This window comes from Palaemon carinicauda, unplaced genomic scaffold, assembly GCF_036898095.1.
Source record: "Palaemon carinicauda isolate YSFRI2023 unplaced genomic scaffold, ASM3689809v2 scaffold13, whole genome shotgun sequence".
NCBI classification, from domain to species: Eukaryota; Metazoa; Arthropoda; class Malacostraca; order Decapoda; family Palaemonidae; genus Palaemon; species Palaemon carinicauda.
This window is the reverse complement of record NW_027168815.1, coordinates 11,564-21,566: the sequence shown is the minus strand read 5'-3', so window position 1 is coordinate 21,566 and position 10,003 is coordinate 11,564. Positions and strand designations below refer to the sequence as shown.

Here is a 10,003-nt window from a genome sequence, read left to right as displayed (position 1 = left end):
TTTTGTAATATATATATTATATATACTATATATATATATATATATATATATATATATATATATATATTGTAATATTATTATTGTTTTTCTCAAATATAAGTTTTTTATCCATATTTCTAGTTTTTATGACCTTGAAAAACAATGGTCAATGTTCTCTTACTCCCAGTTAGTATTCCCCTATAGCAGAGGTCCTAAGAAATTTTATGTACAAAATGTGACACTAAATTTCTGAGCTGAGGATTTATGAGTATACCATATGTGGATTTTGCTGTGTAGTTTTTAGTGGGCACATTTTGCACTCTCTCTACTATGATGTGGAATTTTTACGAGAGAAATTCCAGTCATAGGTTGGAGTTTCACTTCCTTGCCCTGATAAGTAAGTATTTTAGTAGGTATAGACCTTGTTTCTCAAGGCAATTCAGACCTCCCTCTTAGTAATCAATTAAAACCACAAATGCAGTTACTATTATGCATTCTTTTTTTATGAATTACGTAATTTACCTGTGCTTTGATATCTGTTGGAATTGCACAAATGATATCAGTAGGCATTCGAGATGTATTGGCTGTCTGGTGTCCATGAATGGCTGGCTGCGGTGAGTTATCATGAATGAATTACCAGTAAAGTTGACGTATAGCTCAACTTTGAACCATTTTACCTCCCATCTTACTCCCAGTAACTTTGAACTTAGTATCAGTAATCTAATAATTAGAGAAAATTGAAGCACCTCGAAACAGTCACCATAGTCAATGGGTTTAAAGTAGATCTATTTAACAAACATAAATGTTTTAATTTTTTGACTTCTTGCGTTTTATCCAGTATGCTAAAGAAACTATTATTCAAAATCAGGAGTCTATCGATTGGCATCCCTGTATATTGTCACAGTCTGATTACTGAAAGAAAGTGTTGGTGCAGCATCCCCAGATACAATGCTTTACACAGTAGAAGAGAAAGCCAGTGTGCTTAAAGGAAACTATTTTAAAATTCAGTAATAGCTAAAAATCTTTAAAATTATCACGCTGTACAAATCAGGCATTACTTTATCGAGATCAGGGACGTGCAGAGCGGGGGGGGGGGGGGGGGTGCTAGGGGTGACCAAGCACCTGCCCCTTTTGCTACTGTATTAAAAGTGCCCTTTCTTGTCAATAGGTATTTCACACTGATGCCCAAAATTTAGGGTAATCCTGATTTTTTTTCATGGAACCTTGATTTCCTAAATTCTATATTAATGATCTTCAGTATGCCACGGATGGAGAGAAGAAAAAAGGAGCAGGAGCAGGACAGACAAGATGCTGCCAAAGGTAGTAGAACTCTTTATGATTGGATGAAGTCCATAGTGGCAGTTCCAACATCAGAGCAAGTGAAGGAGGAGGAGGAGGAGAGCTGGGAGGAGACTCAGGAGAGTGAAAAGTCAGAAGCTGAAGATATGGAAGCATACGACGAGCCAAATGAAGTGGACAGTTTAGATAACCTTGAGCAACAAGTTGCTCCATAGGAGCCCTAGACTGAAGCAAGAGCAGAAGTCCCCGAAGTTGAAGAGCCATTTTTCATGCTACCTGAATTACAGTATCCAAATGACCCTGCCCATGTTGTTAATTATAAGATATGTATTAGTGAGTCTTTCATCAGACTGTGCAATAATTATGGCCCATGTCAACCATTAATTTCATATCCAAATAATATAGAGGGAGACTCATTTCAGGAGAAATGGTATGAAAGGAAGTCTTGGTTGGAGTATTCACCTCGGAAAGATCCCGTGTTTTGCTTCAGCTGTCGTCTGGCTTTGAATAAGAAGAAGTACAGGGGCCGAGTAGCTGGGAAATCAGAGGGCATAAGCCGTTGGAGGACAGTTTCAGAGAAAATAAAGGAGCATGTTAGTTCAGAATCTCACATGATTGGTATGGTTCGATGAAAAGGGTTCTAAAGTCAAACATTAGATATTGCTTTAGAAACAGCTAATCAGGAAGTACAAGCTGCTAGAGACAAAGAGAAGCAGAGAAACAGCGAAATTTCATGTAGGTTGATCTCCATCACTATACTTGGCAAGACAAGTTTTCCCATTTAGGGGCGACCAAGAAAGTTCTATCGGTGAAAATCGAGGAAATTTTCTTGAACCTGTAGAAATGTTTAGCAAGTATGACAGTGTAGTTCAATTGCACCTTGATGTAATTAAAGAAAAACTAGAAATACTGAAAAGACACCAAGTGTCATTTTTTTAAAATAGGACTCGGAATGACCTGATCAAGGCTTTGGCCATTTCAGTTAGAAGAGTGAGATTAGAAGAAATTCACAAGAGCAAGATCTTTTCCATCCTCATAGATGGAACAACTGATGTATCACATACATAACAGGTCTCTTTTGTTGTGAGATATGTACATGACTTCAAAATAAAAGAACGTTTCAAACAAGTATTCAATGTAAAATAAACAACAGGTGAAGCACTGGAGAAAGAAGTGATCACTATTCTTGATAAAAATAAGCTGAACATAGATGATATGCGTGGACAAGGATATGATGGGGCAGCAAATATGAGTGGAATATACAATGGATTACAGTCCAGACTCCAAAGACTGAACCCAAAGGCACTCTATGTACACTGCTATGCACATAGCCTAAATCTAGTATTAGTCGAAAGTGCAAAATCAAGTACTCAGTTTTTAACTTTTTTCAGTTTGGCAGAGAAACTGTATGTTTTTATTTCTAACTCTCCAAAACGGCATGCTGCTTTCATGGAGATCCAGATAGCAATGTATCCAGAAGACCACCCACTTGAACTTAAGAAGCTATCAGACACAAGATGGGCTTGCAGAGAGTCAGCTCTTAGAACCATGAGGAAGGTCATTCCAGCTCTGAAACAATTTTTAGAAGAGATAGTGTAAAGACATCCTCTGATGCATCAGCAGGGGATATTGCTGCTAAGTATTAACTTTGAATTTCTTGTTTGTCTTGAGATTGCCACCCCAGTTTTTCAAGAAATTTCCGTTACCTATAATGCCCTACAACAGAAAGACTTTGATTTGGCTGTCTCCTAGAGAATTGTAGATGGAGTTCTACAAAGTTTGAGAGCATTAAGAAATGATGAGAGGTTTCAGGAGATTTTTACAAATGTTAAAAAGAGAGCTGAATTCATGGTCATCGACCTCCCCTCTGGGATCCCTGGACAAAGCAGAAGAAAAAAAATGCTTGAAAGATGAAATTATAGTGCTATATCTGCTACTGAGGACCAGCAATATCAATCTTTGGATGAGTACTGCCATGTGAGAATATTTTATGTGTTTTTAGATACAATATCACAAGAGCTACAAAGAAGATTTAAAGGTTGAGACAACACAACATGGGGTATCCTAAATGCCTTTCATTGTATGACAGTCCAAGATAACTGGAAAGAACCTGTGAATGAAGAGGCATTAAAGTCATTGCAAAAATTATGCCAGTTTTATGAGTTAGAAGAAGTAGACAAGCTATGGTTGGAATTAAAGATCTTCTATTCCTCATTTCCTTGCCTGCCACAGAACACTGCATCTACAATGCTCAACCTGATGAAAGAAGACAATGTCCAGGAGATATTGCCACTTATGCTTGAACTCTTAACAATTTATGCCACTCCACCCGTCACGACTGCAACAGTGGAAAGGACCATCTCCAAACACAAGCTGGTGAAGACAAAGCTACGCAGCCTGTCCAGTAAGGAGAGGTTATCTGAGCAGTTGGAAAGGATATCACACTCAACAACAGTGAAGTTATCAGCATATTCAAAGAAATAGCACACAGAAGGGTTCTCTTATGAATATGAAATGATAAGGTCTGGTTATTAGCCAAGTGTATTGATCTTGCTGATTGATTTTCTTGGTCATTTATGTAAAACTAATATAATTTTCTTTTTTTAAATTTCCTAGTTCTACTAGTAGTCAGTACTGTAGATTTCATGTTCATGAAAAACATTAGCCAACTAGTACTTATGATATCAGTCACTTCTATCTCTTTCTTGAATTATTAATGGCTAGTTTACATAAATTTGAAAGAATATTGAGCCGGTATATATTTAGCCTCATCGATTTCTATATTTTTGCCCTTTTTTCACTTGAGCACCTGCCCTGAACAAGTTCTCTGCACGTCCCTGATCGAGATTGCTATATAAATACACCTCGAAAGACTGAAGTCCAGCAATATGGCCCCTTTATCTCTCATGACCAAATTACGATCGGCCTGACCCTTTAAAACCTCTCTCTGTTATACAGTACAATAAGTAGATCTTGGTTCCACCTTCCTGGACAGTAAGATCTATGAACAAATGCGGATGCAAACTGATGCTCTGATGTTGTTGCATAGTGATTTTATACAGCAAAATTTAGCAGGATTTTTTATTAAATTTTGCATCCATTATGCATTGAAATTCTTCAATCAGTCTGTTATGATAGCCGTGGCCTAATATAATAAAAAAAAAAGTTCTTAAAACCAAAGAATATTTAATATTTCACTGTCATAACTCAAGGTTTTGTTCTATTCGTTGAATTTTATCATGTATATGAAGAATTGCATAAATGTAAAAAATGAATATAGGAAAGAATGGTTTGTTACAGCTGTATAACATTTATATGTAAATTGCATTAATATGAAATGCAATTGGGAATCAAGCAGACTTGTATTTATCACTATTTTGTTAATAACACACAAGTAAATTTAGAATTGGCTTACTTTTTTTTTTTTTTACAATTTTAAGATGAAATATCTTATTCACGATTAATAACCCAACCACGTTTTGCTATTCTGCAAAACTGATTGACTGGTTATCAATATCAACTTATATATTTAAACAATCCTCTTTTAAAATGGCATTTTCCAAATTTCTGTAAATATTTAGTTTTAAGCAAGTAATGCATTGGAAATGCACACAGCACACTCTAGCTGTGACTACATTAGTCTATATTTGGTGTTCTCAATTTGCGTAAGATACACTGCTATGATGATATGCCTCTAGTTCTGCTATTCTTACAATGGTTTTAATAACCATGTATAGCATTTGAGAATACTTATTAACTATATTACCACAATATTGGAATCTAAATATAAGATATTCACAGTTATTGGGGAGAGAAAATTGAATATGTTTTGTTTTGGTAATGCTTGCTACAGAAACTTGTGTCACTGAGCCTTGCTCTGCTGCAGGACTTGTCGGGGGAAAATAGTCATCCGCATGACAAAGTCTTCCAATAGTATTTTCTTAATATTTTACTGATTGTTTACTGGAAATCATTTGAAGGTCACCTCCAACCGATTTCAGTAAGCAATACTTAATTCTGATTAAACCCGAAAAGAATTCATATATCTTTCAAAGCAACATGGAAAATAAAATGCTCTCCCTTTCGCTCAGAATAATACGAAGGGGATTTTCTTCTTCGAAATTTGAGATGATTGTTGTTGTTGTTGTTATTGTTGTAGATTACCGGAAACTTTGTGAAGTAGTTTAATGTACAAAAGGGGTCCCTTCCTGAAGAAGCCTCAATTTCTTTTGATTTATAGATAGACCTTGGGTCATAGGGATCCATACTGGGTCACTCTGCATTGAGCCGACATTGCTTGCCCAAAGAGAAGCTTCTCAATGAAACAAAAAATTTTTCGTTATTTACATATAATGATATACACCAAAAAATTAAAAGCAGATCAGAAGCACAAACAGTATGATCAAAGGTTAAAGGTCAAAGTATAGAGACATTAAAGAAAATAAGTGACTCATAAATTTATATATTTAAAATTGAAATTTATTTCTAAGAGAAGAAAATTTTATCTTCTTACTTAGGTTGTTTTTAATTTTTAATATCCTTGTAATTCAATTAAATCAAAACGAAATTTGTTTTAGGTAGAGAGAGAGAGAGAGAGAGAGAGAGAGAGAGAGAGAGAGAGAGAGAGAGAGAGAGAGAGAGAGAGAGAGAGTGCCATCCTCCACCGACACTAACAATGAAGTGGGACATCTCACTCAGCAAACACATCTGAAAGGTCATCATCACGTGACCATCATATAACGACATCATCCGTTGCAATAACATCACATTTCTCTGAGACATCAACTCAGATCTGTTAATTAGAAACAACAAGGAAACAAGGAAGACATGTACACGTGAAGAATCTACCCCCCCCCCCCCTCCTCCTTAGCATCTCTATATACCACTTTTAACAAATGTCCTTATGATGGTAATAAAAGGTTTATATAAAAAACAGTTATTATTAGAGGTAAATTTATTGTATCAACAACAGCATATTATCAGTATAATGTCTAGATATCAGTAAAAATTAATAGTGAATTATATAATCAGGTGCAATGCATAGATTGTCCATATTAACAAAAAAAAAAAAATAATCCAGGTTATTTTTCAATATCATATGGAATGTATGTCAACATAATGATATTCCCCAAATGACACAAAATATATATTAAATCTATTTACATTCCATGAGCAAGCATTGGGTGAAAATCAGAATTCAATGAAGAGTATAGTACATTAGATTATATGTTAATATAAAATATTCCATAACACTATAAAATATATAGTTTGTTAACAAAACAGTACGTTCAAATAATGTTGTGAATAGGTGTAGAGTATAAAAATAGTATTTTCATATTATGTCGTAAATGGGTATACTGTATGTAAATAGTACAATAAAATTATATCGTAAATGGGTATACTGTATAAAAGTAGTACATTCTAATCATGTTGTGAATGGGTATACGGTATAATAAATAGTACATTCAAATTATGTCGTAAATGAGTGTACAGTGTAAAGAAAATACTATATTTGAATTATGTCGTGAATGGGTATACAGTATATGGGCACTGATATATATTTAGAAAAAGTGGCATTTTGTGGAAGGGAATAACTATACTATGTGATGAAAAAATACATTCTATAAGGACTATGAATACTGTATGTATCAACAACAAAAATCATTCTTGGTAAGCCATTGATAAAAAAATATAACAAAAAGATTATACAGCACCAAGATATTCTGAAAAAAAAAAGATAAATTATGGATACAAAATTTCTTGTTTTCTGGTTACAGTGAAGATATAAAGTATGTTTTTAATTCTCTAACGAATTTTTAGATTTTTAAGGTAGAATTGGCACTAGCTTCCTTGCTCACCCAAATACCTCATTGAGCAGGTGGGAAATAAGGGTCATGGGGCATAGACAGAGTTAGAGTTGGAAGTCTGAGGACAGGAGTCAGCAGGTGGAGAGCCTCATACTACAGGACCTTCCTGGGGCACTGTAAACCTTATCTCAGCTGCCGCTTGTTATCAGAATCTGGCATTGGACTATTGTGGACTTCTCTCAATTAGGATCAGATTCCTGTGGAAAGAAACATAGGATTTTAGGTTGAGAAGGTAGATTTTTTTTTCTGAGAAGGAATCAAAAGTTATTACAAAGCACATGAAATTTAGGAATGTATTTATAGGGGTTCTAAGAAATGTTTAATAAATAGGTTGACTCTGACAACAGGAGTGCCCAGTTCTACAGAATGGACTGGATGTAGAGACGAACAGAAAATAATATGAGTAGTGGAAGTGAAACTCCTGTGAAGAGTACGTGGAACGATACATGATGGGAGAAGACCTGAAGACCTTTTGTTGAGATTACGCACGTCCAGGGGGACAGAAAAGCAGACTGGAGGGGGGGGGGGAGGGTGAAATGGACACTGATGTGCTGGTTCTGTACCAAAATGCATGTTCTTTATTCTTGGAAATAACTGATAAAATTCTAAAAAGTGTCAAGTATTCAAGTTCACTGATCACCATGTACGTTGGGCCACCATCATCATGAGGGATATGCTTCAGGGCTTCATTAATTTCATTTTCCACTTTGGGAAGAAAAACTAAAAGAGTAATTCAAAATTTTCCTGTCAGCCATGGTAAAAAAGTTTCTTGCTAAAGACATTGCTATAAGTTAATGTTGAGAGTAATCATTTCTGTACAGTAGCAAATTTGCAGATAGGAAGGTCGCCTTTATAGCTTTACACATTAGCTCATTTTATTATGGAGAGTGTGAATGCGCTATTAATGAAATAAGGAGTATTTTGTATTCATTATATTTCCTTGTAATTATATGATTATCATTGTGCTTGCTGGGTAATCCCTTAAATCTATTACATTTACCCTTAATCCATTAGTAAGGTCGCTTCACTTGTCTGCTGATCAAAAGCAAAGCTCTAATGGTACTCACCTGAAGATTGTGATCAAACAGGAGATAGAGTAGTGAGTTCTTTTCAGTTCTGATCAATCAAGAGGCTCTAATCACCTAAGTGGATTCCAGATGAATTGCTGGGATGAAGATGTTCTCGTCTTGCTTCTCAAGGAGACTAGTCTACTCTTCATCGATTATGTGAATCTGCAATTAAATGAAGTTAATATTAAGAGCTTCCCATGAAGTATATAAAGTAGCAATTAAAAGAACAGATCATCAAAACGGATCATATCTTTCAGTTTTCACATCATATTCATTTCCATAATTAATTTACATTTAAAAGAACAATCCGGAATCAAAATTGCTCCTTCATTCTAAGGCTCCTCCATTCTTGTGAATTTGTCGCAAGAAGAAAAAAGGAGAAATATTAATTGTGCATCAACCAAATTTTCCAGTACTAATCTTGAGGAAAATATAAAATTTGAAGAGAGGAGGCTCTGTGCAAAGAAGTGGAAGATGACTCTAGAGAAGGACAAAGTAAAGGAATGACTGCGTCTGGTACTCACCAACATTCATCAAGGATGAGAAGTGAAGGAATTGACACTTTTAGAGATGACCTGAGGTCAGACTCTATTTCCAGAATGCAGAAAATGTCTGTGGTTTAGGTACATTGCCTGGCCCTTCCAGCCATGCACAGGCTCTAGCAGTTTTATAGCCTATAGCAAAAATGTCACAAAAATTCCTTAAGACAAAGCTTCTACTCCTCCCTATTTGAAGATATTGAAGCTCATCCAAAATTTATCCTGAAAATACGATAAACATGAAGAAAATACTTGTGGAAAAAATATATGTTAAATGCATCTTGCTTAGTGGCTGTAGACAAATCAGTTAAGCAGAATCCATATAATGAAATTATTGAAAATAGGTAATTTTCAGAGTTATTTTCTTAAGACAAAAGTTGAATGTTTGAAAACCCTAAGTTATCTTCACTTCTAATTATGATTCAGAAACAACAACTAAATTTAGGGTTAAACAGATATAATACATCAAGTTGCAATTATTTGTAGACATTTGGAAAATAAGAGGAATAGAATCCTTGTTCATAATTACTTATATGTTCCTCTCTGCATGTCTGTCTGTCTGTCTGTGCTGCAGAAGTGAGACATCTAATTTCTTTCACCTTTGATTGTTATGATATAATAAAGACATTACGTTCTATTTCCAAGAAAAAGAATAAGAGGAAAAATTAATATCAAATTAAATACAAACAAGTACTGTGGTATGAAAAGGTTCTAACATAGTTCTAATAAATAGATTCTTAAAGAAATATCATGATAGTAATGATGACAATAATGATAAGGTAGAAAACTTTGCAAAAGTTACCCAAAGGAAAGTAATCTTACCTATTCCATTCAATTTAATAAGAACAATAATTGCGGATATTTTTCTTCCCCTCAATTCATTTATAGTAGAAACTCCAAAGTCTTTTGGTTAAAATCTTACTTCATCTTTTTGTCTCTTCTGCAAAGTCTCTCTTAGTTCTGTTGGTCCTTCTCCTCTCATCAGAAGTTGACTCAATGGGTCTGACTGACTCTGGTCTAACATATCAGTTTCTTTCGTTAAGAGCAGTAACTACAATTCTTACATTTGTATTCAATTGATTAAAAGAAGTAACTCCTTATCATACCCGTTTGATACAATTCATTAAGAATAGTAACTCAAAATTATAACCCGGAAAATCTTACCTCATCTTACTATGCTTTTCTCCAATGTCAGCTTCAGTTCTGCCTTCCTTCATTTTCTGATAAGAATTTTACTTCATGGGTCTGA

At 34.7% G+C, this 10,003-nt stretch overlaps 1 pseudogene; it reads left to right on the top strand.

Annotated features, from left to right (window-relative positions):
* The first annotated feature begins 1,238 nt into the window (after nt 1-1,238).
* On the top strand, nt 1,239-3,538 carry LOC137635479 (uncharacterized; annotated as a pseudogene).
* The last annotated feature ends 6,465 nt before the right edge of the window (nt 3,539-10,003 follow it).